This window comes from Petromyzon marinus, chromosome 21, assembly GCF_048934315.1.
Source record: "Petromyzon marinus isolate PM22_M1 ecotype Great Lakes invasive population chromosome 21, UKy_Petmar_22M1.pri1.0, whole genome shotgun sequence".
Lineage (NCBI taxonomy): Eukaryota > Metazoa > Chordata > Hyperoartia > Petromyzontiformes > Petromyzontidae > Petromyzon > Petromyzon marinus.
The window spans coordinates 5530125-5550856 of NC_133687.1; the positions used below are offsets into that span (position 1 = coordinate 5530125).

The 20732-nt window shown below is 46.7% G+C and overlaps 1 long non-coding RNA gene across 1 annotated transcript; it reads right to left on the reverse strand.

The window, feature by feature from the left end:
* Window positions 1-1117: 1117 nt before the first annotated feature.
* Window positions 1118-11905, reverse strand: LOC142925553 (uncharacterized). Its single transcript, XR_012942495.1, has 3 exons — window positions 11659-11905; window positions 11181-11254; window positions 1118-1574 (listed from the first exon to the last, which is right to left on the reverse strand). It is a non-coding gene; the product is annotated as an uncharacterized LOC142925553 (long non-coding RNA).
* Between the last annotated feature and the right edge of the window lie 8827 nt (window positions 11906-20732).

Genomic DNA, 20732 nt, shown 5'->3' on the forward strand with positions numbered 1-20732 from the left:
CCTACTATGGATAATGATGAATATGACTAGGGTCTAGCTGTTTTTGCTTCTTGTATATCATTTTATTAGTGACGATTGAGACCATAGTCTGCTCCTGCGGAGTATATCTTAGCAAAGTGGATGTTTAATCCAATGGTCGCTGGCCTGACCTCCTGTCGCAGATGATGAAACGATAATGACGTTTATTATTTTATTTAATCCTCCTGCTTCTGTGCACCCAGTGCTGAGCGCGTTGACCGAGTTCGGCTCGAGGACCGGCTGAGATGCAGGCCGCGTGAACGGGCGCAGTCCCAGGGGTTGTTGGACAGAAAATGTCTGGGGTGGGATAACACCATTCTCACCGCTTGTAGCAGAGGTCACGCACCGCTCATTCACGATAAATCACAATATAAGAGATGTTTACATCTCATCTAGACACCTTTGCACGGTTCTCTATGCATTCAGATTTTTCAGCCAAGTAATGTGTTTATACATGGGAGAGCAAACCGGAGCGCTCTAATTATAATAATGTGCGTGTTTACACCATTGAAACCTCCTTTTCCAGTCGGAAAATATGATAGTTGGGTTTTTACCCTTTTATCTGGCAACAAAACTGACACCTTTTTTACAAGGAGTCATGTTTGCATTGACCACAATACCTGCGGTCGGGATGCAAACAAAAAAACATAACTCTGATCATGTATGCACTGTCCTTGAAATTGATTGGTCCACACCCGAGACAGCTTTCCTTAGAGCCTCGTCTCACATGGTGTTGGACCAGATGACGCCAAAAGGCACACAAATCAAAGACAATGCACCATCAGAGTATGAGAGCTTGCAATTTCAAGGATAGTGCATACATTATCAGAGTTATGTTTTGTTTGCATTCCGATCGCAGGTATTGTGGTCAATGCAAAAAAAAATTGTTGCCAGATAAAAAGGTAAAATAACAATGATCATATTCTTAGTTTTTTCGGTAAAGTCACGTTGAAGAGAAACAACAAAATAACAAAACATATATAAAACAATAAAAAAATAAAATAAAAAATAAAAAAATAAAAAAACAATAAAAAAATGAGGTTCCAATGGTGTAAATGATTACCCCGATCTTCTTTGGTTCTTTCGGTAAAGTCACATAGAATGAGAATAAAATAATAAAATAACACAATAAAATTATCTTTTACGTCTGTTTCTTTTGTAGAAAGATAGTAGAGTTTTACTCATGAATTGTAAACCTAGGTCTTTTCATGTGTTTATGGTTGCTTTACATGATAACATGTCACCTGTCCTGTTCATGTAACACTTAAAAAATCAGCAGAAGCGTTATATAAATAAAATTCATAATGTAACAAAAGGCAAAAAACTATTACGTATATATAAGTACATAGTTTAGTCCTTATTCAGTATCTGCTCGGTGCTTCTTGGCTTGTCTCTTTTATTCATTAAAGGGAGCCTCTCTGTCACTGTCCAGCAATAATCTGCAAGCATTGATGGGCTCCATTCTCCCTAATAGTGTTTCTCCATTGTTGCATTGTCCTGGTGATATCGCTTGTCTTGCTCGTCGTTCACTGCTCCGCAGTTCGGTGGGAAAAAATCTAGATGAAAGTGCAAAAAAAGATTTTTAGTGACATGTTGCAACCAAGGCTTTTGTATGCCTTGAGGAGGGTTTCAACCAACTCCCTGTAGTTGTCTGCCTTATTGTTTCCGACAAAATTTGCTGCCACTAATTCGGAAGGCTTTCCATGCCGTCTTTTCCCTGCCATGCAGTGTACTTTAAAATGCACCATCTCGAAGAAGTTCACGAATCTGACGACCAACAAAGACACCTTCCTTTATCTTAGCTTCACTTAACCTTGGATATTGTCTACGGGGGTACTTGAAAGCTGCTTGTGTTTTGTCCATGACTTTGTCAAAGTTCTGCATCAGACCCAGCTTGATGTGTAAGGGTGGTAACAAAATCGTCCTTGATTCAACAAGTGGTGGATGCTGAACGCTTTACCTCCCAGGTACCAATGACTGCCAGAGTGGCCAATCTATCTTAATGTAGTGGAATATCTCGCACGACTATCCCATTCGTAGAGAAAACAGCAATACTTTGTGTATCCAGTGTTGTATATGTGGGTTATGAAAATTTGATGAAAATAATGAAAATTAATAGAAATTAAAAAATTGCATAATTTATCCGAAATGTTAATTTGTGTAATTATGCATATAAATTATGCTAATTCGAGAGATAATCGTATTAATTTATGCGAATGGGTGTGGTTATGATAATGCACATCGTTATGATAATTAGGCCCTGCCTCGCTGGCGAGGTCGTATTATAAATCGGGATAATGCAATTAGTCGTATGCAGTTATGCAATTAGGTCGCATTATCAATCGGGATAATGCAATTAGTCGTATGCAGTTATGCAGTTACTGTGAGCATGCCAGATTAAACTTGGCTTCACTGTTTAGCATCGTATTATCGATCAGTATAATACAATTATTCTCGCTTCAACATTTATTGAGTGGATTAGTGAGTTTATATTTTTGGTCTCTAAGTTCAGATCTCAACGCAGAATCAGTTCTTATGCATAATTCAGGAAAGAAACACGCACAACTTCTGCATTAATCAATTTATTTTCTAATTAAATCTTAGCAGTTGGTGAGAGAGAGAGATGCTAAAACATGCATATGTTATTCTAACAAAAACCTTGATACTCTATTAAGAAATATTATACTGGAATTTCCAGACACAGTACCGCACTCATTATCGATCATAAGCAACCTTCACGGCAATTCTTGTCACGTTGTTTCACTTTGGATATCAGAGCAATTACTTCTTATGCAGCATAACACGAGCACGTGCGGCAATTATGAACGAGGTACTTAAAGATCATACGGCGATATTCATACGAAAAAGACAATCATAAACAGTTATTATTCTTAAAGGCACAGACATCAATAGATCCATCGGCAAGATTATATGATTACAGAAATGGCTTGGAGTGAGGACGTGCGATGGTGTGCCCTTTTTCCTCTGAGATCCTTATCTGGGGCCTACTTTTAATTAATTATGGATCAGATCGCCTGATAAGGAAACTGGTTGAACACGCTATTCCCCCGCGCTTGCGCGTAGTTCCGCGGCGAAAGGGGCAAGGATTAATTCGTATTGATGGATCCGTTGGTAATTTATGCGATTAGAAGTGCAACCCAAATGAAAGCATTACGGTGGAAAATCATTACCATACTTATAACCGATGGATGATTATCACTTGGTCTGTCGCGATGCTTCTACAGTCACTGATGGTTCAGGTCTTGAGGAATCGGCTTTAGTTAATGACTTGCATGTGTGTTGAGTGATATGGATAGTGGAAAGTTGGTTCAAAGTTCGGAATTAATTATTTGCGTCAAGCAGACGCCTGGTTGTTGTGTGGTGGGGGGCAATGCATCATACGTATGGTGGATTCGTCTTGACAGTGGTTGATTCGACCCTCGCTGGCTGACGGAGTGGCACGATGCTGTAGTCGCTGCTCTCGGTCGGTAGATGGCGGTCACAGCTCGCTGCAGCTGTCGCGGTTGTCCGCCGTCGGCGCGATGTTGTAGTTGTGATGACCCATCGGTAGATGGTGCTAGGAGCTCGTCCGCTCGCAGCGGCGCGGTTGTTGGCGAAGTTGCTTGCCGTGGGCGCTCTCTCCGTCGGGAGATGATGCTCGCAGTACGTCTGCGGCTAGCTGGCACACTGATGCTCTGTCGGCGCTCTCTCTCTCTGGATGGTGCTGTCAGCTAACAGCGGGTAGCCTTTTGCCAAACAGCGAGCCTCGCCATTCTGGTGGGTTTGTAAAGACTTATCCTGCGTCGGTGGTGGCTGGTTTTCTGATGGTCGCCGTCTTCTTCTGCTGGCAGATGCTGAGCTGACCCGCTGGTCGTAGCTGAATTCAATGCTGGAGCGCTCTTTCTTTATGCCAAAATCTCTCTCCTTAGCTCCTCCTCACAAGGGCGGAGCTACCTTTGATCTAGCTGTTTCATGGGGTAGGGGGTTTGTGTGTCCGTGTGTATGTTTGTGCGTGTGTCATTTATGACATGGTTCTGTTCGGTTTCCTCGAGCCATAAACCATCAAAGGACACAGATGCTTCAAAATCGTCTCGAAGGTGTCCCTCTGTCTGCGTTATACAATCTGGAGGGAGGGGCGAGATTCCCCCCACTGTAGGACATTTTCCGGCGCACAAGGAGTTTAAGGTTTTTAAAGATAACATTTATCCCATCATGGTTTGGCATCATACCACTTGCATCTATGATTCTGTCTGTAATTCAAGGTATTCGATTTTATCCATGAGGAGATGATGCTCTCCTTGAGCGTATGCATATTCTCATAATGTGCTGCTGAAGACAAAGGCGGCCGGGCGACTCTCTTTTTCCCTGGCCCCCGATTCAAAATCCCATCAAATATCATGTGGTTTATGTTCAACAAGGTTGTGATTCGCCCCGTTCCTGATCCTTCAGTTTTTTTATTATTTCCGTCATTCTGTGTGTATGCTTATCATAATATCATTTTATTTCCAATATCCTGCGTTAGGGGGTATGTTTCTTGACCCAGGGAATTCGTATTCCTTGCAAGGTTATATAACGGAATATAGTTTACGGTGAATAGCGTTAACATTAATGTTTTGATTTAAAGCTTTCGTGACTGCAGTAATTCATATTCTTAGTTTTTTTCTTCGGTAAAGTCACGTTGAAGGGAAACAACAAAATAATAAAATATATATAAAACAATGATTGTTCACGCTTACAGTGGCTTTCAGACAGCATACATTATAAAAATTTCGTCTCCCCCCTCCTCTTTTCAGAATATAGATGGACTAGTCCTAAATAAACTGCCAAATCGTTGCGCGTGGCGCTAACGTTTTTTTTATAAATAAATAAATGCGCCGTTTAAAAATAAATTTATGCAAACCAACACACCTGAAGACGACCGTTTGAGTTATGGTCGAAACGTCGTGAGAATTTTTTTATTGTTTTATATATATTTTATTATTTTGTTGTTTCCCTTCAACGTGACTTTACCGAAAAAAAACTAAGATTATAACATTAATGTTATGTATGAAATTGTGTATTGTAATTTTCTTTAATTTAAAACCTGCTTGCCTGGTTTTGCTGCTAACCACCCGTCTGCCCGTGGTCGCGGGGCGGGGTGGGGGGACCATCACTGAGTCCCGTGATAATGATCTCCTCGCTCTGGTGTGAGATTCCTTTCTCTCTCGCGCTGCGGGAGAGACAAAGACGGTCGGGAGTCTCTTGGAATATTGTTTAACTCGTTTCGTAAGTTTGCCCGTTCGCCTCATTCCTTCTCGATAACCCTTGATGTGACTCTGTATTTCATGTCTCCCCGCTTTGTGCTTTAACAGTAAAAGTATTAAAGGTGAAAATCATTTGATATCGAATTAATAAAATGGGTAATGATTCACTGATGTAGATTATGGCCTGCTTTAATTGGAGTGGGTGTTCGATGGTTGATAATGTTAGCTTATTTTTGTTATGGAATTTTGAAATTTAACCGTGGTTTAATAGCAAAATACGAGGCAAATTATCTAACTTGTGGCGCCACTCGGCTGACAAAAGGGGGGCGAGGTTGGGGCTTGGAATGGGAACTCCCCCCTTGGTGACCCCAACCCAGTGGCACCTCAAACAGCTTGTCCATCTGGAGATCTCCCAGATAATCACCACCCTTCCTTCGCCGCGGGAGTTTTTATTATTGTTAATTTATAATTGCCCTCTTTACACTCTACATCTGTTGTTCTCAGAGACTCTGGTTTGTGTTGCATTCATTATTCCAGTAAAAAAGTATATATCGGTAAATATTCTTAATATTAATTTTGAAAAAGGCTCATATCCAACACCAGTCTGCAGGCCAAGCAAGAGAGCAACAACATTTACATTGCCACAAAGCTGCCACTGATGTTGGTCATAGTTAATGCACCTCAAAAGTTGTTTAATGTTGTCATAGGTTTCCTTCATATGGACTGCATGACCAGCTGGAATTGATGGAAAAACATTGGCATTATGCAGCAAAAGAGCTTCATGACTCATCTTCGATGAATCGATGAACAGACTCCACTCATCGGGATCATGAACGATGTTGATGGCTGCCATCACACCATCGATGTTGTTGCAGGCTACGAGATCACCTTCGATGAAGAAGAATGGGACAAGATTATTTTGATGGTTGCGCAACATGGAAACCCTAACATCACCTGCCAGGAGATTCCACTGCTGCAGTCTGGATGCCAATAGCTCTTCCTTACTCTTGGGTAGTTCCAAATCCCTGATAAGGTCTTTCAGTTCACCTTGTGTTATGAGGTGTGGTTCAGAGGAGGATGGGAGAAAATCTGGGTCATGTGACCTTAATGTTTCAGGAGTAAAAGTTTCATTCTCTTCCTCGTCTGACTCAAGTGACAATGATTCTTGTGCATCAGGAACTCGCTGTCCTCCTTGGGGTACTGAGCGTATAGCTGATGGAATGTTTGGATAATGCACAGTCCACTTTTTATTCTTTGACACACCTTTCCCAACTGGAGGTGCCATGCAGAAGTAGCAATTGCTGATATGATCTGTTGGCTCTTTCCAAATCATTGGCACTGAAAACGGCATAGTTGTTTAACCACTGGCGAAGATTTGTTGCACAATTATTGCAGGATATGTATGGGGCCCACATCTTGTCCTGATCTCTAATTTTGCAGCCAAAATAGAGGTGATAGGCTTTCTTAACCATAGTGGTTATACTGCGCTTGTGTGATACAAAAGTCACATCTCCACAAACATAGCAGAAGTTATATGCTTTGTTTAGACAAGTACGAGGCATCTCTGCTCACTTTGGCTAAACAGAAATGTGTCAGTTTGCAAAATCAAACACTGACAAATAAGACAGCACGACACTGTACGATTTCTAGAGCTAATATAGGGCAATTTGCTCAGCAGAGGGGTGTAAGTCTAGTTATGATTGCATCTTTCATGACTACTAGGAATAACATGATGCAATTCATATCATGTATGATGCAATACCAAGTTCAGATTGCATCATTCATTGTTTTGCTCAAAAAGCAAGCACTGTCCAAACCCAGTCATAGATTTATTCATAGATACAGTCAAATATGTATGATAGATCCCTTTCCTTCATAACTCACTTATCCTCCGCCGTTCCCAAGTCAAGGGTCGTATATAATTACCCAGTAGCATATATTTAAAGCTAGAGCCAATCAACAATTTAAGCGTCATTTTCATTTTCAGTGACCCAGAATAAGTAAAGTTGGAATACATTTATTTCGGGAGCATTTGGGCTGTATACAAGTGGAATTGGTAATAACGACATTGTACAAGGTGTGGTGTTTATATGATCGTATCAGACCCACACAGATGCTCTACAACTTAGTCAGTCAATCGGCATCCGAAAGAGCAGCGCTATTCAGTTGGTTGTTGTACCGATACAGCTCCTGTAGACTCACCAGCCGCTCAAACACGCCAACAGGAACGAATTGCAGTTGGTTGTGACGCAGATTCAGAACAGTGAGCTGGGTGAGTTTATCAAACACCCCCTGAGGGATAGCCGGCAGCTGGTTGCATGTCAGGTATGAGCTCGTTTGAACTGTAATCGCAGTTGAAATGGAGTCACAGCCTAAGTCGAGTCGACGGCACCTTGTGGAACTTTACAAATTATTTGGCGAACTGTCCTGGCAGGCAGTGGTAAAAAAGCACAGATGACTAAACACACACACACCACCATAATTGGAAAATGTAATGGGTCACATTTTCGGCGATGATCATTCTTAATTTCTTGTTAACGTGCCAAGACGTCGAGTTTCATATATGTATCACTTTAAAGCAATGCTATTGACCAATATGTAGAATTATTTGTGGATGATAATTAGATTTATTGCGCTTTGTACATCATTTCATTTCGCCATTCCCTGAGTCCATTCAAATAAAGCCAGACCATTAGTCCACTCTTTGTTGTTCAATAGCGGTATAGCACCCCCCCCCCCCCCCCCCCCCAATAAAGTGTGGTGAAATATGGTCACTTCATCCAGCAGTGGAAAGACAAATGGCGTTGATTGAGTAATTTGATAATTTTTCAGAACAACACCAATCCGCTCACAAGCTTGATGGGTCTGATAGAGTCTTCCTTTAACAGTAGATAAAGAGTGTCTGAGGTTCCTGCATAGTGAGGAACTCGCTTCTCTCTCCGCGGGACTGTTTGACCGCATGGAGAATCTGCAGCATCTGTATATGGAGAATATCAAACTGTCGGCTGTACCCGTTGGGCAGTTTGATAAACTGACCCAGCTCACTCATCTGGGTCTGCACAATAACCAGCTGAAGAGTGTTCCCAGGGACGCGTTTTACAAACGGTGCCAGCACTAACGGGCACGGTGTCTGCTTTGTCGCTGGGCACCGGGATAGAGATGACGCTCGTCACGAGTCGCGTTCAGTTCATAAAGCTACCGCGTTATTGACATCCACAGTCGTCGTCACCATCATCGTCCTGTTGTCCTTTTGTGCTACGAGTTAGTCTGCAGTGTCACTGAGCAATGATTTGAGCGTCTGATATCAGGTATGTGTGCATAGTAAATTATTACATCGTATGAATAATTAGAGCTGGTATTGAGTGATTACAGAGATTCTCACGTGCCGTAGTACGTACAAATTTGTCAGCAGGGAGAGTCAACAGTTGGTTCTGATTGAACCACAGCTTCTGCAGATTGACCAGGCGGTCAAACACCCCCTCGGGAATGATCATCAACCGATCCCCAGACAAATTCAAGATGTGGAAACCCACCAGCATGTGCCTGGAATTGAGTTCACTACAGCCAGACTGTTCGTCTCATTCCACGAGCATTTGTTTTCTTACTTATATATTACAACTGTTATTTATAAGTGAAGACAATGCGTAATGTAAATATGATTTTATTTATATGTTGGTAGTTTTCTACAGTTTATTCAATTTGTAATTTCAGGTCTTGATATGAAGGATCAATTGGCAATTCTCAAACATCCTGGCGGGTAGAGCCGAGGCTGGTTCCCAAGCAAATATAATCTTGGTACAAATGGAATTATACGATGAAACAAACACGATGGTTACATTTCGCGTGAAATTGTTTACAGCGATGACTTTTAGTGATTTTACACTCAGTGTGACAAAGCAACTGACTTTCGTACTTAACATTACATTGAGTATGGATGCCGAACTATTAAATATATATACTTTAAAATCTACGGGTGCATCTATACGCATGCATTTCCCCATGTAGGTGCGGTACCGGTTTGCAATGTTAGCTATGTTAACTGCGTTCAGCGGATGGCAAAACTGGAGAGAACACGGGGAGCTTATGGCAATTTATGGGACTGCTCAGCTGGTGGTAAGTTCCTGAGACTTCTGCACTGAGTATAATGCGATTTTTAAAGAGTCTGTGTGTGAGGACATTCACGAGTTTAGACGAAGGTTCACTTTGACCAATGGACCCATGATCCACAACAACCTCACCCTGGCTGTATAAATTCAGCCCGTCGCTTTGGCTAAACAATGACGTCACAGTCCCCTATGAGCGTGCATCGTGCACACAAACTGCACGTGATCGTGGATAAAACCTGGACCTGTGAAACGGTCTCCAGCTGTGACTGTGCAGCACCACTCACGTCAGTTGGGTCAGTTTGAGATGGACACCACTAGGCAGAGCCGTGGACTGATTGCTATACAACTTTATTTCCTTTAGACTGACTAGGCAATAGTCTGCGCAACAACCATTTGAATAGCGTCCCTGAGGGCCTTTATATCGACACGATAGCGCAGAACTGCGAACAAATAAATGGCAATTCTAACATGGACACCTTCTATATTACATGTAATGCGTTGGTGAAAGCACGGTAGAACAAACGTAACGTAGAGATCATTCCAGGCGGTGCTAAGTCGCACCCCTCCTCGAAACGTGCGGTGGGATTTCTATGCTTCCTTCCCACGTGACCAGCCAGGTGATTGTCGCAGCCCGGTTCGCAATGACTGCAAAACGAGGATCAAACCAATTTTTTTACTTAAGTTCAGGAAAATGCTGATCTTTAAAATGTCCACGTAATACTAGCGCGGGTTGAGTGCTCTGCAGGGCCTTTATGAAGGTAGAACACAATGCAGTTGTGGCTGCCCCTAAACCGTCGCCCGTACCGCACAGTGTTCTTGCCTAGGGACAGATGCGGACTTCCACGGGAGAAGCCTCGCGTCTGTTCCTGCGGGAATCCCCACTATCACGCGATAGCTGCTTTAATAAAACACAATCAAATCACGATGCTCGAGCCAGGGGTGCTTGACAATCGAGCGCAGCTCACGTATATGGATCTGGGTAGTAATCGGCTTCAGACCCTTCCCGAAGGAGTGTTTGGCCGCCTGGTGAATCTGCAGTGGTTCAGTTTGTCCAGCAATTGGCTGAGAGCGTTCGCAGGGGCGCGACTGGCGGTGGCGCTGTAGCCACGCGCGTGAGAGTCTCGCCAGTAGTGATAATGCACCCAATATGAACAGTGACCAATAACTCAGCGTAGAAAGACGAACAACAAAAACACACAATAGTAAACAACAACAAACACGAGCTTATCAAATATAATAAGACTTTATGTGCAGTCATGAATATTTGTATAAACAGTGATGTTCCAGTAATGGCAGTCGCACGAATAAAGTGCAAAGATCAATGTATTTTCTTTAACGCCAGTCCTTAAATAACAACAATAGTGCTGCTTACATAACGGATGTCAGCAATGATGTCCGTAAATACTGCATTGTAACTGCTTCACAGATATTCTACACAATGCATCGAATATCGTCTCAATAACTCAGCAATAGTGTCCAGTAGTGGATTAATATCAACGCTGCTGATGATGAAAAATCTATATTACAAATAAAGATAGAGCCCCCATATCTATATTTAACCAGGTGAGAGACTTTTGAAGCCCACTCTTTTCAGTGGAGACCTTGGAAACAAACGTATTTGAATACATTTTCTTTCTTCATCATTCACAAAAAAAAAACACGAAAGCAATTCCACAGCAAAAACGGTTTAATGAACTAAACTCTATAACACATACACGCTACTCTTAAACAATTTCAGAAGAACATTTGCTGAGAGAGAGCTTCAGAAAGAGGCAACTCGTGTTAATGCTGGACCACACGCGACGCCGCTCACGTGCAAGGGGAGGCCGTTGTGAGCCGCCTCTGAAACCGTCGCCCGTCCCTCGCAGTGTTCGTGCACAGGGGCATCTGTGGAATGCCAGAGCAGAAGACACACGTCTGTGCCTGCGGGAATCCCCATCAATGTGCAGATTTTTGAATTGTACGACAATCAGATCACGAAGCTTGAGCCCGGGGTGTTTAACGGTCTGGTGGCGCTGGTGGAGCACACTAAACCCTGATGTTCCTGCTGTTATCACTGCGATATTGAATCATAATGGCATACAATATAAAATAACAATGTCATGTTTTAACACGTATGCTTTCGTGACCAATATCACCCATAATACAGGTTTTTGGGTGATATCGTATAAATATATAAATGTGTCATTAAACCCGCCACCACTCGACACAGCCAATTAGTAAAGTTTCTTACGGAAACAGAACATGCCAATTCGTTACTAGTGAAGAGGAGTCGGAGACTGGTTACTCACTTGTTTATTCTTCAACCCACATCTACACTCGTTCCTAAAACCAAACCCCGAACACGCGTCTCGCAGCTCCCTTTAAACCCTCATCTGCGCCCTCGTTCCCAATACACATCTCCGTCTCGCATGCCGAGTCAGTGTGACGTCAGTGCCCTTTAACCCTTGACCCCCGTCTCGTGAATTCCCGTGCGTCTGATTGGTGCGTGCTTTGCTGAGTGCGGAGATTTCATGTCTGTGTGGTGCGAGTGCGTGAGGATGGCTCGCAGATCGCTTACACTAGTACAGCACATCGGAGTGTAGGAGAGCAAAGCCACGACATTTACAATCTGAGTACAACGTTTCGCTAAATCAACTGAAAAGCATCCCCCCTGGGGTGTTTGACTGCCTGGGGAACCTGCAGCGACTGAGTCTGCACACCAGCCAGCTGAAGAGCGTTTCCAGGGGCGCGTTTTAAGAAATGGAGCCAGCATTGTCAGGAACGGCCTCTGCTTTGTCACTGGGCACCGGTGACAGAGATGACTCTAGGCACGAGTAGTGTTCCGTTCATAAAGCTACCGCGTTTTTGACATCCACAGTCATCGTCACCATCATCGTCGTCGTCATGGTGTCCTCTTGTGCTACAAGTTAGTCTACAGTGTCACTGAGCGGTGACGGGAGCGTCTGCCTTCGTTCATTTGGAAATATGGAATGCACAATCCACGTCGTAAAAAAGTACACGGAGTGCATATGTAGTGGTACAGCGCTGGCTGCTGGCGGAAAAGGGTAACTGCGGTGTGTGGCAGTACCCACATCAGCAGGCCACGATAGACACGAGATGGGGACATCTACGGGAAAGGTCACAGAGGGGGGTCCATCAGGAAGCCTCGGGAAACCGCTAGTTGGTTCCAGAGAGGGGACGTGGCCGGGCGGAGCGAGATGTCTCGTTGTCATTGTTACGTTGTCTTGTTTGTACCGTCTGCCGCATTCGTGTTTACTAGTTCGTGAATGTCACTCGCTTTTACACCGTCTTATTCGTACCGTCTGTGTTATGTGAATGTCCAATGTGAACCGTCTGTGTATCATGGTTTCATCAGTTCTGTACATCATTTGCACTGCTGCCTCTGTGTTGTCTGCGGACAGTCTTCCACCTCGTGCAGGCCCACCAGCCAAAGTGGAAGACCGTAGCTGAGATCGCCAACACCGCAGGACTCCGTTCCATGCTCGCTGGGGAGAAGCTGCTGCAGGACGTGCTCCGTGCCATTAAGGAGCTGCGCCTGAAGCTGGAGGCACCGGGGGATGGTGGCGGCCCTCCCCCACCCCCTCCTCCTCTTTCCTGGATTTGTGCTTCTCCTGCGCGCAGCCCCCCGGTCACAGCGACTCCGGCAAGCTACTGAAGCTCCGAGGCTGCAGGAACGTGCCCCTCAAAAGTGCCTCGAACACAGCGCTCTACACGTGCTGTGTAAAGGCGCTGCATTCCCGGGACCTGGCCGACCTACCGGACACAAAATGGAGAGGCCATTTCTTTCCCCTCATTGCGGCTGCCCCTCAGTGGAAACAAATGTACGTCTCCCGTAGCCAAATGCTGTGGTGACCTCCAGTGGAGGTTGGCACACTGCATGTTGCCATCGGCCGTGTGGCACAGCCGAATCTCGCCAGGAGTAACAGACTTGTGCATTTCCTGCGGTGCCAGGGACCATCTGCCCCACCAGTACTTACACTCCCAGCGGCTCAAACCAATGTTCTGCCTTTTGGGGGACATCTCCAGGAAACTGGGGGTGCCCTTCTTAAACAGCAGCTTCGTATATGGGGTGCCTTACTTGGCTAACAAGCGCCATGACCTCGCCAACTTCGCCTGTGCTCAGGCGAAGATGGCGGTGTACAGAACGAGAAAAAAAGATTCTGGAAGGTGACACTGATGGCTGCTCTGTGCTTCCAGTGTTCAGAGGCCTGCTTAAGGCGCGACTCCGGCTGGATCACGCATACCACACACATGTCGGTGATGTGCACGTCTTCTTCGAACGCTGGGGAGCCGGAAAAGCCCTCTGGACCAGCGTGGATGGCACGCTCATGTTCACCTTCTGAAGCGCTGGCTCGTCACCATGGCGTGCGCGACGACCACCACCACCACCACGTGACTTTTCTTTCGTGTTGTGTGCGGTGCTTTTAGTGCCACAGCGCGTGGATTTATAGCGTTTATTTTCATTTGTTTGCTCGTGACTGTGTATTTCATATCGGAATCGCCTCCAGTATTGTTGCTGCTGGCGGCAATAAAAGTGGTTTAAAAGTCAAAGTCTGTGGTGTCTGTGTCAAGTCTGAATACTCTGCCTGTGCTGTGTTGATTGTTCACCTTTCTGTGCACTATCCGTACAGTGTTGTACCTTTTGCCTCATCCATCCTGCCTGCCTCGTTTGTACTGTCTGTCTCAAGTGTACTGTCTATTCGCATGAGTCGTGTCTGTCTCGTATGTTTATTTCGTACTGTGTGTACCGTCTTCCTCATGTAATAAGTGTCCTGTCTGTGCTGCAAGCCTCGAATGCTCAGTCTGTATTGTCTGCCCTCTGTGTAATTGTACACTCTGAGTCGCATCGCCTGCTTCGAGTGTTTTGCCTGTGGGGCACGCGGTGTAGTGTCACTGATAGATCTCTACAGGGTTTAAAACCATCATCAGCAGCAGTAGCCATGTTCAATACACTGCTAGATGAAGCCCTACCTAAGCGGTTAGTATTCGTATAATACACATGTCTATAGGTGCATGTCTACTGTACATGTGCATATTTACATGAGAGAGCTGATTCTGATCGCAAACAGAATCTACGGCGTCCCGTTCGAATATTAGATGTTTCTTTATCGATATCTCACTGCTCAGGAGTTTTTTTGCTACCCGATGGGAGACTGCGTTTATGTAGCAAGTATAGATTATCTCAGAGTTTCAAGTCGCCTTAATGTACGACGCTATTATTGTGCAGCTCCAATCGCATCAGTTGGGTCCATTTACGAAGGACACCAGTGGGCAGAGCAGTCGACTGGTTGCTGTACAACTGTAGTGTCGTGTGGCACAAATCGGAGACGAGGTAGTTGCAGGAGGCACCTTGTTTTATTTGTTACACCTTTCCGGCCATTCACACACAGGATCACCTCCTCTTTCGACCACATTGCCCCCCGAACCGTGTTGCACCGACGCGTCAACTGAGACAGCCAACTACTGTTCGGCCACGCAAGTATTGAGCGAAGGCGGCAGCGACGAAGGTGGCGAAGACGACAACGACGACAACGACGATGAGACGAGTCCACTCCCAGAACCGGCAGCCCGGAGCTCTTACTCTCCGCTACTTTTATTCTACTCGGCATGGCCTGGCTCCGCCCTGGCCGCACCTCCCTTTTCGAATCCACTTGCGGGTTCCAGGGGCCTCCTGATGAGGTCTTCTGTGAACCTTTCCCCACTTCCTCCGCCCTGCCGGCACACCCGTGTATATGCTCTACGGCGTGTGCGGTAACTGTTCACCACAGTCGCCGCTGCGTTGTATCACTACACAACTTTAGTTCCTTAAGACCAGGGGTGGGGAACGTCCAGTCCGCGGGCCACATAAGGCCCGCGAAATCATTTGGTATGGCCCTATCAAGGCAACTGCAGGCGGGACTCGAAATTCAATAAATCTAGGGGCAAACCTGGAAAAGCAGTTGCCAATAGCAACATCATCAATACCAGCTAGCATCACACGCCTCACCAAAGAGAAGCAGTTCCAGCCATCACAGGGGTGAGTTAATTTAATGTTTGACCAAATATAACAGATTAATTTTTAAGTTGATAATTTTTTATGGCCCGCGAATGATGTTATAATATCAAAATGGTCCTTGGCAGAAAAAAAGGTTCCCCACCCCTGCTTTAGACTGACCAGGCGATTGAGTCTGTGCAACAACCATTTGAAGAGCGTCCTTAAGGGCCTTTACATCGACAAAATAGCGCATCACTTTGGATAATTAAATGGTGATTCTAACAAGGACAACTTAAATATTGCATGCAATGCGTTGGTGATATCACCAACGCGTTGTATGTGGACTGTTACGGAAGAAGCCTCACGTCTCTGCCTGCGGGAATCCCCACCACCACGCGAGTGCTGCGCTAATAAAACAATCATATCTTGAAGCTCGAGCCAGGGGTGTTTGACAGTCTAACGCAGCTCACGTATATAGATCTTGGTAGCAATCGGCTGAAAAGCGTTCCCAGGGGCACGACTGACGGTGGAGCCATAGCCACGCCCGTGAGAGTCTCGCCGGTGGTGATAATGCACCCAATATTAACAGTGGCAAACATCTAAGCTTAGAAAGACGAACAACATGAATACACAATAGTAAACATCAACAACACCAATCACGAACTTCTCTAAATAATGACACTTTACGTGCAATCATGGATATTTGTATGAACATTGAACACGTTCCAATAATGACTGTCTCACGAACAAAGTGCCGAAATTAACGTATTTCTTTTACGCCAGTCCTTAAGTAACAACAATGCTACTGCTTACATAACGGATGTCAGCAATGATGTCACTAAATACTGCATTTTCACTGCTTCACAGATATTCTACACAATGCATCGACTATCGTCTCAATGAATCAGCAATGGTGTCCAGTAGTGGGTTAATATTAACGCAGATGCCCCATATCTACATTTAAGCAAGCGAGAGACTTTTGAAATCCACTCTTTTCAGTGGAGACTTCCTTCACCATTCACAAAAATTAAAATATAAAAAACACAACACGACCACCATTCCACTTCAACACGACCACAATTCCACTTCAAATACATACTCTAAAAAATATCATGAGAATATTTTCAGAGAGAGAGCTTCAGGAAGAGGCAACTCGTGTGAATGTTGGACGACACGCGATGCCGCTCGCATGCTCGGAGACAACTGTGAACTGCAGTTGGAAACGCATCACGTCTGTGCCTGCGGGAATCCCCACCACCACGCGAGATCTGTATTTGCACGACAATCAGATCACGAAGCTCGAGCCCGGGGTGTTTGACAGTCTGGCGGCACTGGTTGAAACACGAGACCCTGAAGCTCCTGCTATTTCCACTGTAATAGTGAATCATTATTTTTTATTCCTCACACACACCGGCATACTGGGCATACACGATAAATTAGCATTGTTCAAACGGGCTTCGTTTAAGGAAATAGTGGTGGCTTTAACAGTGGTGCCGGGGTGTTTGACAAACTGACTCCACTAACTATCTTGAGACTGCACAAGCCGCTTGTGTTGTGGCCGAAACGTCGTGTTGTTTTATTTTTTACCTACGTGACTTTACCGAATAGAACCAAAGAGAACAGGTGACCAGTTCTGAAAATGGTTACCGGAATACAGTTTATCGTCTAACACTGCGAATACGTCGCTCCTGCATGAAAGTAGACGCTCAACTCACTGCTCAGTAACACTGTCGACTAACTCACGCCACAAAAGGACAACATGACGGTGATGGTGACGATGACTGTGGATGTCAATAACGCGGTAGCTTTTTGAGCGGAACGTACTCGTGACGAGTGTGATCCATATCCTGGTGCCCAGTGACACAACAGAGACCGACCGTTCTTGGCAGTGCTGGCTCCATTTTTCCAACGTGCCCCTGAGAACAATCTTCAGCTGGTTGTTGCGCAGAGCCAAATGAATGAGCTGGGTCAGTTTGTCAAACACCCCAACGGGTAGAGCCGACAGCTGGTTTTCTCTGCAGATACAGGTATTGCATATTCTCCAGGTGGTCAAACAGCCCAGCGGGGAGAGACGTGAGTTCATCACTGTGGAGGAACCTCAGACACTCTCTGCTGTTCTACAAAGGCTTTAGCTGAGTGAATGTAAATACGACTAAAAAAGGCAATGGTTACATTTTATCGCCCCCATAAAGCTTGTGAGCGGGTTGGTGTTGTACGAAAAATGATCAAATTAATCATTCAAAGTCCTTTGATTATCCACTGCTGGATGAAGTGGCCATATTTCACCACGCTGGTTGTACTAATGATCTCGCTTTATTTGAACAGACTAATGAAATGAAATACTGTTCACAGGGCTGGAGTGTAACTGAACATCCACAAACAATTCTACGTAATCGTCAATAGCACTGCTTTAAACGGAAAAATATATGAAAGGCAACGTTGTGGGCACGTCCGTTTATGAGATACAAAGAATGACCTTCATCCGAAATGTCACCCATTATATATTTTCCATTATGGCGGTGTGCGTGTGTTGTCATGAGTTTGTCTTCTAACCTGTGCTTTGTGTACTGCTGCCTGCCAGGGCAGTATCAACAAGTAATCGGTAAAGTTCCACAAGGTGCCGTCGAGTCAACTTAGATTGTGGCTTAAGGAACACACTCAGACCGAATGAATACAGCCCCTGACCTGGCTGGTGAGTCTATGGGAGCTTTACCCGAGTGATAACAAATTAACGGACCTGCGAGCAGAGAAGTTGCCGACACTGACTTACTTCGGTCTGGACCTAAACCAGTTGAAGAGCATTGCCGGGAGATTGGTTCGCTCTTTCCATTGAGTGCTGTATACAGGAGGCTCGAGCTGAACTCAGATGATGTGCTCAGCGGAGGCGACGCTCATTTCCCCGGGTCAGTTGTCAATCTCTCTAGCCAGGAGTAACAGATTGAGGGGCAGCCCTTCAAATGACTGGTTCACGTCACTGATGTCGATAGAGCCTCCACGGGAGGGAGCTCTAGGGCTATTTAGCCTATTTGTGCACGGTGGTTGGTCGTCTTGGACGAGGTGGCAGTACCTACACTTAAATCAATCATAAGGATTATTGATTTATATATCAGGAATAATGATTAATGTAGATAGTAGTTATAATTGGAAATATTGATAGCAGACGTTATGCTGCTGATGATAAGTTATTTTGGTGGCAGACATCATTGACGATGATGATGGTGATTGTAGAAATTATCATTACCCTTCACAGAAGACTGGCGTAATTACATTGTCCTTGTGTAGAGGAGTAGTCAGGGACATTACATCACGCTCGCCTTCGGGTGCGATGTCGTCTCAGGATGTGATGTCATGTGCACCTTCCGGTGCGGTGATGTCATGCCTCCAGGAAATACTTAAGCTAAAGCACGGGATGGAAGAGGGGTCGCTGTGGGAACCCGGGAACGAGAGAACCTGGGGTAGGGCTTAGGGAGTCTGGAGAGAAGCTGGCGATAGCTATAGGAGTGGTTGCGCTCCTCGGTCGGACGATGTTGGCTGATCTCTCGGCCGACGCAGAGGAGAGAACCCAGGAAGCTAGCTGTGCTGTAGAGCAGACAGGGTGTGGTCCGTGTGAAGGACCGAGCTTAGAACCCCTACCCCTGGGGACGAGTGTTCACTTCCATTCCATCCCTTGGCGCAAGCCCTTCATAAACACCTGGCGCAAGCCCCCACTGAAGATCTGCCTCCGAGTCATCTTATGTGCCTCAAAAACTGGTGTCAGGAGTGGCTACAGTGCTCGCCGCTATGTCGAAGTCTGGCGCGAGATGCAAAAACCCACCCGCGGTGCGCTCAGGAGATGACGACAGCGTGGAGGAGGCTCCCGCAGCGATCCCGGAGACCGGGGACCTGGAGATGTGCCCCACAGAGCCGTGCCGCCAGGAGCAGGAGGAGATGGCAGCCGGTGATGCATGTGCGCCATCGCCAGACACGTAGAAGGCCATCTCAGCCCAGCTGGAGCTGTTCCTGAGGACGGTGGCGCAGCTTGCTGTCACGGTGGCCGAGACAGAACGTGTGTGCCCGACAGGTTTTTTGAATGGGAGCAGCGGGTTCCCGCCTTTTTGGCTCCCACCTCAGTCGGAATTTGCGCCATTTCCCCATCGTATGCGCCGCGGAAGTTGGGCGCCATTTTGGACGCGCCTCCGCCATTGCCCGCCATTTTGAACTCGACGGTTCAGTCGGCCGCCATTGTGTATGCGACACCACAAACTGCCTCCATGGATGCCGCGGGTCCGTGCTTCGAAACCGGTGCCGCCGCGACTCCGTGCTTCGCCGCCGGTGCTGCCGCGACTTTGTGCTTTACCGCCGGTGCCGCCGCGGCTCCGCACTTTGGTGCCATTGCCGCCTCCACTTCGCACTTTGCCGTCGGTGCCACCACGGCATCGCTGCTGCGCCCTTGGTGAGGCCGTCAGGTGTGCCTGGGGGTGCGTCCTCGCCAGGGGTCGCGTCGGGCGATCAGCAGCTGCGCCGGCTGCCTCCTGTCCAGCCATTCATCACAGCAGGGGGCGACTGGCTCGCGTTCCAAGACTGCTTCAATGCGGGGTACACTTCAGTGGGCTGGCCCATAGAGAAGGCTCTGCAGGCGCTTCCTACATACCTGGATGACAGGGCGCTGCAGGCTTTTAACTCGATCCCTCTAGCGCGCGCCGAAAATTTTCGCTGCAGCAGCGGGTGGAGGGGGAGCCACCACTGGCTTTCCGCTGCTCCTTGCTGTCGCTAGTGCAGGCCGCCTACCCCGACCTTGAAGGCAAGGCGCTGGACTCGTTGGCGTTGGAGCGACTGCTCTGCCTTGCACAGGAGTTCGGGATCGCCTTGTCCATCGTGGAGTAAGGCCACATCACATCCTTGAAAGTGGCCAAAAACATCCAGGCCCACACGCCTTGCGTCGGTCGCCTGGGTTGGTGGCATGCGCGGGGGTTCCTGCGTCTGCGGGGGCAGCTGGCCCTCAGGAGGAGGACATCCTCGCAGCCTTGGCGGTGACTGACCGTCGCCGGAGGGATGCTGGGGGCCGCCTACCGGAGCAGTGATGGCGGCGGGGGCCTCCTCGCCCGCAGGGCGCCTCTGCTGTGGCCTGCTTCCACTGTGGCCAGCAGGGCTACATCGAGCGCAGCTGCCACAATGCTCCTGGGGCCTTCAACAACACCTCTCCGGCTTCCCCTGGGGCCTTGTCAACATCAGCTCCTGGACCCCAGGTGAGTCGTGATGCATCGATTACACAGCCGCTCCTTCACCTCACGCATCACGCGGGGTTAGGGTCCATCATCACAGGGTCATCCCCGGGGGGTCGGGTGCACGCTCTGTGCGCCCATTGTCATTGGCCGGGTGGCCTAGGCAGGCCCACCAATGGGATGCGCT